Here is a 10,054-nt window from a genome sequence, read left to right as displayed (position 1 = left end):
TTAGATACTCTACTTAAGGTAGTCTCACAGAGCAACTTCTCTTGGCCTCAGCCTCCCCTTCTCCAGATTGTGGAGACTTTACTAAGTTTAAAATAACATCACAAAATTTAACTTGCTACTTCGTAAAGTAATTTCCAAGAGTCAGGTTGTTTAAGCTGCTCTTCTGTCAGAGCAATTCTCTCGGCTCCAGCCAAGAGATGCCAGGCAGGAGAAACAATCCAAAGAGGCATTTGATCAGGGTCCTTACCTTCTCAGTGAGATAAGCACATCAGTCTTTTATTTCATTCCTCTAACATGGCAGGGACTGGTGAGGAACAAGGAAGAGGAGAGGCCGTGTGCTCTGAGTTGAAATACCTGAATAGAAAGCCCTCCCTCCAATAAGGTGGTCTGAATTGATTTTAATTTCTCAGAATTGGTGTATTAGTTTTCTAGGGCTGCCATAGTAAAGTGCCAGAGGCTGTGTGGCTTAAGCAAACTTTATTTCCTCGCAGTTCTGGAGGCTGGGGGTCCAAGAACAAGGTGTCAGAAGGTTTCAGTTCTATTGAGGCCTTTCTCCTTGGCTGGCAGATGGCTGCCTTCTTGCTGTGTCTTCACATGGCCATCCCTGTGTCTGTATTTTCTACGTCCCCACATGGTTTTTTCTTTGTGCTAACATCCTGGATGCATCTTCCTCTTCTCCTAAGGACACAGTCATATTGATTAAGGCCTCGTCCTTTATCTTTGTAACTTGACTTAAGCTGTGTTATTTCTTTTTTTTTAAATATATTTTATTGATTATACCATTACAGTTGTTCTATTCCCCCCCTTCAATCCCCTCCACCCACACCCTCCCTCCCCCACCCTTCTCCCCCCCTTAGTTTATAACCACGTGTCTCAAGTTCTTTGGATTCTATATTTCTCCCACTATTCTCGCCCTCCCCCTATCTATTTTCTACCTACCATCTATGCTATTTTCTGTGCCTTCCCCCCTCTTCTCCCCCTCCCACCCCCCTGTTTCTAACCCTCCATGTGTTCTTCATTTCTATGGTTCCACTCCTGATCTAGCTGTCCTCTTGGTTTGCTTTTGTTTTAGGTGTGGTTGTTAATAACTGTGTGTTTGCTGTCCTTTCACTGTTTATATTTTTCATCTTCTTTTTCTTATATAAGTCCCTTTAGCATTTCATATAATAAGGGCTTGGTAATGATGAACTCCTTGAACTTGACCTTATCTGAGAAGCACTTTATCTGTCCTTCCATTCTAAATGAAAGTTTTGCTGGATAAAGCAATCTTGGCTGTAGGTCTTTGGATTTCATGACTTGGAATACTTCTTTCCAGCCCCTTCTTGCCTGTAAGGTCTCTTTTGAGAAATCCACTGACAGTCTGATGGGTATACCTGTGATATTTCTTTAAATACTCCCTCCAAATATAGTCACATTCTTTTTTAGTATACATGCTGCCAAAGTGAGCACAAATACGGTCACATTCTAAGGTGCTAGCAATTAAGGCTTGAACATATGAATTTTTGCTGAACATAATTCTGTAACAGTTGGCTGTATTCAATTGGCCTTGTTCACAATTTACAATGAACAATGAAGCAAATTATCGAAGTCACATTGTTGCCAGATATTGAGACTTATTTACTATTCTGTTTCTCGAAATAAAAAGAACTTATTTATTTTTAATTCACCCAGAACTATAAGTATATAGGCCATAAATAAAATCTCATGGTTATTTTATAAAGGGCCAGGGAATAGTTTTCTTTTGCACACCATTCCCCTTAAATCCTTATACGTGCTTCTTTCAAACTGTCCTCCCTTCACACACAAAACTCTCAGCTATGAAGTGGGGCAGCTAAAAGCCTTTAATGTGTTGTTAGTTGCACAAGTCTAACCTATGAAGCAGACCATCAAATGAGTAAGCTAAGTTCTAGAGGAAATGGACCCATTCCTTAAAAAAAGTAGCATTTAATAAAAAATGAAAATATAGAGTATACCTTTAAGCTATCAAAAATGATTGCCTTTAGACTTATCAAATATTGGTAACCTTAGGCAGAAATAGTACAAATGTCAATTCCTATTGAAAGTTCTCAGGCTGATAGATAATGTAAAATATGTATCAAAGTTCAAAGGAAGTTTTTCAGTAAATTTCTGTTTGTAGATTTCTTCAAAGTCTAACAGAGGTGGTCTTACCTGTCAGTAATGGCTTTGCATATTTATGGTTTCAATGTATTTATTCCATTGTTATCTACCAACTGATATTTCCCAAGGTTATTGTCAATTGTTCTAATTTCTACTGTGTATTTTTCACTGAATGTTTCAATACTGGTTATCATCCAAACAATGTACCAAAACACTGAACTCGAACACTAGTTTTCTAGAATAGGACTGGTGATAGAAAGTGACAACTCATTGTCTCTGCCATCAGCAGAGTCCCTTCATTTTTCCATTCAGATGATTCAGTTTTCACTGTAAAATCACAGTGGAGAGGACACTAGATTTAGTTCAGCAGCTCCAGGGATAGTTCTTTCGATTTCTGGACTGTAAAGTTTCTTACTTGAATGTGTATAATAAGATAATTCAAGCAATATAATCTAATTTAATTTTAACTTGGTATTTAGGATTTGCTATTCATGAAATACATAACCTGATTTTTAAAAAAATCAATGAATTTGATCATATCTTGGAACCTTATTTCATTCTCTCTAGAGTTGTCATGGCAACAGAGAAACCGGGGTCCTGTGGGGAGATGGGATTTCAGACTTCTACTGTAGTTATTTCTGTGTGTGGTCCACGGAGAGAGAAATAATGTGATGGCTGCTTTATTCAAAAAACTGCATTTAATATGCATTATGCTATATAGCAGGAGTGGAGAACTCAGATTCTCTAAAATTCTGGGTCTTGTTACTTCATAGTAAGTTGAGTTCAGGTTTACTTTTTTCTGTTTGAGTTTGTTTTGTGATGGGCAGATACTTTAGTATGTACAATATCCAAGTAAGGGTATTTATTGCATCTTAAAACAAACAGGAAGGATAACAGGATTCAAAAACTGGAATTGACTCAATGGTTAAGTTAAGCATTTGAGTTAATCATAAACTTTCACCACAAATAGGAAGTTAGCTTTGATTATGAATCCTGTCCCACCAACGATCTGGGCAGCTCACAGTCTTGGTCCACACTGTTGAGACCCTTTAGCCCGTCTGCTCGTGTCTTGCTATCCTCTTATATGGTATGGCAGCTTTCCCACTCTGTGTGGGAGATTCTTTTCCTTCCTTTCTCTTTCCTTCCTTTCTTCCTCCCTCCCCCTCTCTCTCCCTTCTTTTCCTTCCGATGCTTGATCTTACACTTTCATTGGGCAAGACCTGCCACTCTGCACTGTCTCAAGCTCCAGCCTGCTTCCACTCTGCTAAATAGACGGTTAGCTTCCCTCTGTGCCCACCTCCCCCTATTCCCCTCACACCGTATTCTTCCCTGTAATCCATACCCACAGGTTTATGTCCACTGGCCCCTTGCTTCTTAATGCTATGTCCCTGCTCAGAGTAGATGAAGTTCTCATGGGATTTGTTGAAAAGCCTAAATACATGCAACAGAATCGTATATAAAAGCTGAAGTCAGAGAGCAATAGAAAAAAATAAACCCACAGGAGTTAGTAAAAATCATGAAGATAGTTTTTTTAGTTATGACAAAGTAGAAAACTGGCAGTACTTTGGACCAATCACATCTAGATTTCCAAGGGGCAAGCGATGAATATATTCATCAGCTGTCATAACAGCCCCTACTGATGAACAGCTGGATTATACATGTCTAAAACAGAAAAGAGCAAACATTTAAACACGTCTAAAATGAAGATGTACCAGAGCAACAAGAGCTAGGCTTGTGAAAGCATGTTTGCAAATTTATGTTATTTTAGAAGCATATCATAGTCAAAATTTTTCTTATTTAGCTCAAAACTAAAATTATTACCTGGGAGTTTCAGCCAAGATGAAGGAGTAGGTAGAAACCCTTCGCTTCCTGCCACAACCAAAAGGTGGATAACAACCAATCTAAAAATGATTCCAGCACAAAGGAGACAACAATGAAAATCACCAGAAAATCAAACTGCATGGAACTCTGACAACCAAAGAATAAAGAAAAAATCAACCAGAACAACCAGACTGGTAAGGTGGACCATGCAGGCCTACTCAGAAAAGCTGCAGCCAGGTGGCTAGGGGGCGGGGCTCAAGGCGGAGCTCTGCTGAGCTGTGTGGGAGGGACTGAGTTAAGGGGAAAACTGAGACTCTGAGCTGACTGTGAGCTAGGGCTGGGGTTGCTGCCATGAGAGACACTTCCAGACTGACATGAGAGTATGTTGGAAAGTGTGCTAGAGATAAGCAGGCAAGCTGGACTGTTCCCTCTCTGGCCCCTCCCACACAGGCAGTGAAGCAAAGAGGGTTGCCCTGCCTGGGTGAATACCTAAGGATCTGCCCCTTACAACCTATCAGCTGCACCAAGATGAATAAATATGGCCCAAATGAAAGAATACAGCAAAACCTCAGAAAGAGAACTAAGCAATGAGGAGATGCCAACCTATCTGATGGAGAATTTAAAGCTCTGGTATCAAAATGCTCACAGAACTGATTGAGCTTGGTTGAAAAATGCAAGAACAAATGAAAGGTAACCAAAATGGAATAAAGCAAAATTCAGGGAACCAACAGTGACAAGAAGAAAATCAGGATTCAAAGCAACGATTTGGAACAAAAGGACGAAATAAACATCCAACTGGATCAGAAGAAACAAGAATCCAAAAAAAATGAAGAAAGGCTGAGGATTCTCTGGGACAACCTGAAACATTCCAATATCTGAATTATAAGAATGACAGAAGGAGAACAGCAGCAAGAAATTGAAAACTTATTTGAACAAATAGTAAAGGAAAACTTCCCCAATCTGGCAAAGGAAATAGACTTCCAGGAAGTCCAGGAAGCTCAGAGAGTCCCAAAGAAGTTGGTCCCAAAGAGAAACACACCAAGGCACATCATCATTAAGTTACCCAAAATTAAAGACAAAGAGAAAATCCTAAAAGCAGCAAGAGATAAGGAGACAGTTACCTGCAAAGGAGTTCCTATCAGACTGATTTCTCAAAAGAGACCTTACAGGCAAGAAGGGGCTGAAAAGAAGTATTTGAAGTCATGAAAGGCAAGGAACTACATGCAAGATTACTCTATCCAGCAAAGCTTTAATTTAGAATGGAAGGGCAGATAAAGTGCTTCCCAGATAAGGTCGAGTTCAAGGAGTTCATCATCACCCAGCCCTTATTATGTGAAATGTTAAAGGGACTTATGTAAGAAAAAGAAGATAAAAAATATGAACAATAAAAGGACAACAAATACAACTATCAGCAAATGAACCTAAAAAATAAGAAAAACAATGAAAACAAAAACTAAGCAAACAACCAGAACAGGAACAGAACCAGAGAAATGGACATCACACAGAGGGAGCTCAGTGGGGAGGGGGAAGGGAGGAATAGGGGGGAAAGGTACAGGGAAGAGGAAGCATAATTGGTAGGCATAAAATAGATGGGGAGAGATAACAATGATATAGGAAACAGAGGACTCAAAGAACTTGTGTGTACAAGCCATGGACATGAACTAAGTGTGGGGGATGCTGGAGGGTTGGGGGGCAGGGTGGAGGGGAAATAAAGGGGGAAAATTGGGAAAACTGTAATAGCATAATCAATTAAAAATACTTAAAAAAACTAAAATAGTTACTTGGGAGCATTTTTCCCATAAAGGCTAATTTGGAGTTCAAAGGTATTAAAAATTAGAAGGAAAGAAGAAAAAAATAATGCTTTGATAAGTCATAATGCTTAGTGTTCATCGGCCAAGTTCCAGATCCTTTGTAGTATAAGGCACTGAGAGAAGTCACACCTGCAGGTCACAAGTATCTAAACCTACTGTGGCATTATCTCCTTCCGAGTGCTCTGTTATAGGTATATTAGGCATTTATCAAATGCACAAGACTTTTCAATAGTCACTAAAGTTAACAATTAACTATGGTTTATTTAAATAGAAAAACAAGACATGTCATTTACTTATGCAATCATTCATTTACATTGCTGTGGACTTGTGGATACTTGTTTTATACTTTGGCTTATACCCTAATATTACTTAATCTATTTGGTTGCTCAAATCATTTCAAGTTCAGGCACTGGGAATTGTCCAGTTGGTTCCCCTATTCCTTTGACATACTCTTATTTAATTTATTTTATTTTTACTACTTTTTTTTTTCTTTAGAGAAGGGGAGAAACATTAATGTGAGGTTGTCTCTTGAGCACCCCCTACTGGGACCTGGCCTACAACCCAGGCATGTGCCCTGACTAGGAATCCAACCTACGACCCTTTGCTTCACAGGCTGGAGCTCAATCCATTGAGCCACACCAGCCAGGGCTATTTTTACTATTTTTAAAAAAACTTTTTTGGCACTACAATATGCTGAAAGTTCATCTTATGTATTTACCTGCCATGGCTCTAGAGCCAGCTCTTTCTCCAAGGAGCTTCATTTCTTTTATTGGAGAAAGATACTAGAAGTCAAGCTGTAGGCACTAGGTGTGTTCATTGATACTGGGAGTCATTGCTTTCGATGCCCTCAGCTGACAGAGCAAGGAAATATATGTGTGCATGCTAACCTATGGATATACATATATCTATAAATATTTCTGTATTGAAGCATCTGCATCCATGTTAAGTGGAACCTAAGTTCCTATTATCTCCAACTCTAGTCATTTACCACATAGATAATTCTATCTTTCTTCCCTTGCTTATCCTGTAACCTCCCACTGTAACAGTGAGAATCTGGCTCCCTTACCCATTGGTTTAATTGTTCTTGTCCCATGTAAATGAAAGTGCAGTTAGAATTGTTCACTTGCAGTGCAGTGGAGAATACTGTGTTCACTAGAGTACAGCGCTCATGTACAGTTCTTTTTTACTGTACCCTGACAGATCCCACCTCTCTGCTAAACTTATTTGGGACAGAACCTCACTTCTTCAGTGAAGTTGTTACATATATTTCTAATACATTTAGGCTGTTTTTGTCACATCTTCATTCCACCTGGGACTGTTGACCTTTGAAATTATTTTTAATATTTGAATGTATTGAGGTTCACTCTTTTGTACTGTCATTTCTCTGGGTTTTGACTAACACATGGTGTTGTCTATCTACCTTTACAGTGTCATACAAAACAGTTTCACTACCCTAAGGATTTTTCTGTATTCTCCTACTAAATCCACTTCCTCCCCCTCAATCATTAGAAACCATGATTTTTACCATATCTTTAGTTTTACCTTTTTTACTACATAATACAGTTGTAATCATGGTGCATGATCTCCCAGTCAGCCCCACACATTTAAGACTCATCCATATATTCATGTGACTTGGTAGCTGATTCTTTCTGATTGGTGGAAAATATTCCATGGTATGGATATGGAAAAATTCATACATTCATCTATTGAAGGATATCTTGGTTTATTCAGTTTTTGGCAATTATGAAAAAGAAACTTCCATAAACATTTGGGTCCAAGCCTTCCATCAAGGGGTAAACATGTCAGAGTGTGGTTGTGCGATTGCTCTCTAGGTAAGACTATGTTTAGCTTTGTATGAAATGTCCAAACTTTCTTCCAAAGTGGCTGACATTCGATTCTCTAGTAAAATGCTAAATAGAAGGGGTGATTTATGTACATCTTTGTCTTTTTCTTAATTGTAAAGGAAATATTCCTGAATCTGGTGTGGGCTTCTTTTGGTCACACCTTACGATGTTAAGGATATTCCTTAATATCCTCAGTTTCTTGATAGGTTTTTACCCTAAAGCAAGTATTGTTTTTAATTTGATACTTCCACTGAAATGGCAATATGAAATTTTTCCTACATTAGCAGGTTAAGCTAATGTAGTGAGTTACATTTATTTTTAATGTTAAACTATCCTGTGTAATAGAAGCTTGTTACATATTGAATGATTGTGCACCCATAAAATTCATGTCTTGAAATTGCATCTGCCCAATGTAATGGTATTCGAAAGGGAGGGGCTCTGGAAGGTAAGTGGGATTGGGCAAAGTCATAAGGGAGGAGCTCTCCCAGATGGAATTAGTGCCCACCGCACAAGAGAGCTTGCTTCTGCTGCTCTGCTCTTTTTGCCATGTGAGATATACAGAGTTCGCAGACCGCAAACTAAAAAAATTTTCTAATAAACAAAATTAACTGATGAAAAATTGAAATAGAGGCATGGAACAGACTGATAGCTCTCAAAGGGAAATGGGTAGGGGGGATTGGATGAAAGAAGATGAAGGGATTGGCCAAAGAATGTATATGCACAACCCACAAACGCAGACAACAGCATAGTGATGGTTAGAAGGAAGGGGCTGGGAGCTGGGTGGAGGTGGCCAAAGGCAGGGAAAATAGGGACATCGGTGATAGTGTCAACAATAAAAATAAAGTTAAAGAATTAAAAAAAAAACTAAAATAGGGTTCTCATCTGAACCTGACTGTGTTGGTACTCTGATCTTGGACTTCCAGCCCCCAGAGCTGGGAGAAAAAAAATTCTGGATTTTTTAATATAAAGCATTCAAGATTAAGGAATTTTGTTATAGCAGGCTGAAGTAAGGGAGAAGTTGGTATCCAGAAGTGAGGATGCTGCTGCAGCAAATATAGTAGCCCTGCCCCCCATCCATGGTTTCCTTCTTCCTGGTTTCAGTTACCCACAATCAACTGGGGTCAGAAAATATTTAATGGAGATTTCCAGACACCAACAATTTATAAGCTTTAAATTGCATGACATTCTGAGTAGCATGATGACATCCTGCTCTGTCCTGCTCAGGACTTGAATTATCTTTTTGTCCAGCATATTGACTTTGTATTTGCTTCCCACTCATTAGTCACTTAGTACCATATCAGTTATCAGATTGCTTATCAGGAAGAGAGAGTGAGACACTGCATTCACGTAACCTTTATGACAGCATTGGTCATAACTGTTCTATTTTATAATTAATTATTATTGTTCATCTCTTACTGTCCCTAATTTATAAATTAAACTGTATAATAGGTATATATGTATGCACAGGAAAAGACAGTATACATAAGACCTGGCATTATTTGTGATTTCAGGCATTCCCTGGCAGGGGAGGGATCTTGGAAGGTATCCTCTGTAAGAAAGGAGGACCACTGTACCTGCAAGTGTAGAAGTGGCTTTGGAACTATGTAATAAGCAGAGGCCAGAAGAGTTTTTAGGTGCATGTGAGAAAACCATCCTTGCCATCATTTATAGGACCACAACTGGTCCTTTAAAGGTGATTATGGTTGAGAGCGCAGGTAGAAAAGAGGGGAGCTATAGAGAGAGCCTCCATTTTCTTAGAGAATACCCAAATGGTCTTAAATAAATGTCAGTAGAAATATGAATGTTAAAGGCCATTCTGTTGAGTTCTCAGATGGAAATGAGGAACATATAATTGGAAACTAGAAGAAAGATGATCTTTGCTGTAACATGATAAAGAACTTGGCTGGTTGTATTCATATCCTAGTGTTTTGTGGAAGATAGTACTTGTTCACAATGAACTTGGATATTTAGCTGAGGATATGTCTAAGCAAAATGCTGAAAGAGGAGCTTGGTTCCTCATGACTGACTGCTTATAGTAAAACGCAAAAGACAATGAATGGCTTGAAGAAGCAAATTTTAAGCAAAAAGAAACTAGACCTTAAATATTTAGAAAATTCTCATCCCATTCATATTGTAAAATGAAAAAGCATGTTTGAGAGAGAACATTAAGGATATAGGATATGACCAAGCACCTCTAAGATTTGGGTGTGAACCATGAATTTAATTACACACCCCAGGAGTAAACTGATCCAGAGATAGTAGGACCCACAATATTGTGATATTTGCCCCCCAAAGCTTGACCAGTTTCCCACCTAAAATATTAGAGGAAGATCTTTTTGTTCTTCTCTGGTAGGGAGAAGAGCAAAAGAACCATTTCGAAGTATGACAGAGCACCTCTTTCTTCTTAACAAGGCTTGGCCTCAGGGAAAACTAACCCGAGCCCACCCAGCCTGGGGTGTT

This window comes from Sturnira hondurensis, unplaced genomic scaffold (assembly GCF_014824575.4).
Source record: "Sturnira hondurensis isolate 20B ecotype Veracruz unplaced genomic scaffold, ASM1482457v3 Scaffold0021143, whole genome shotgun sequence".
Taxonomy (NCBI): Eukaryota; Metazoa; Chordata; class Mammalia; order Chiroptera; family Phyllostomidae; genus Sturnira; species Sturnira hondurensis.
The sequence above is the reverse complement of the archived record's forward strand: the minus strand, read 5'-3'. Positions refer to the sequence as shown.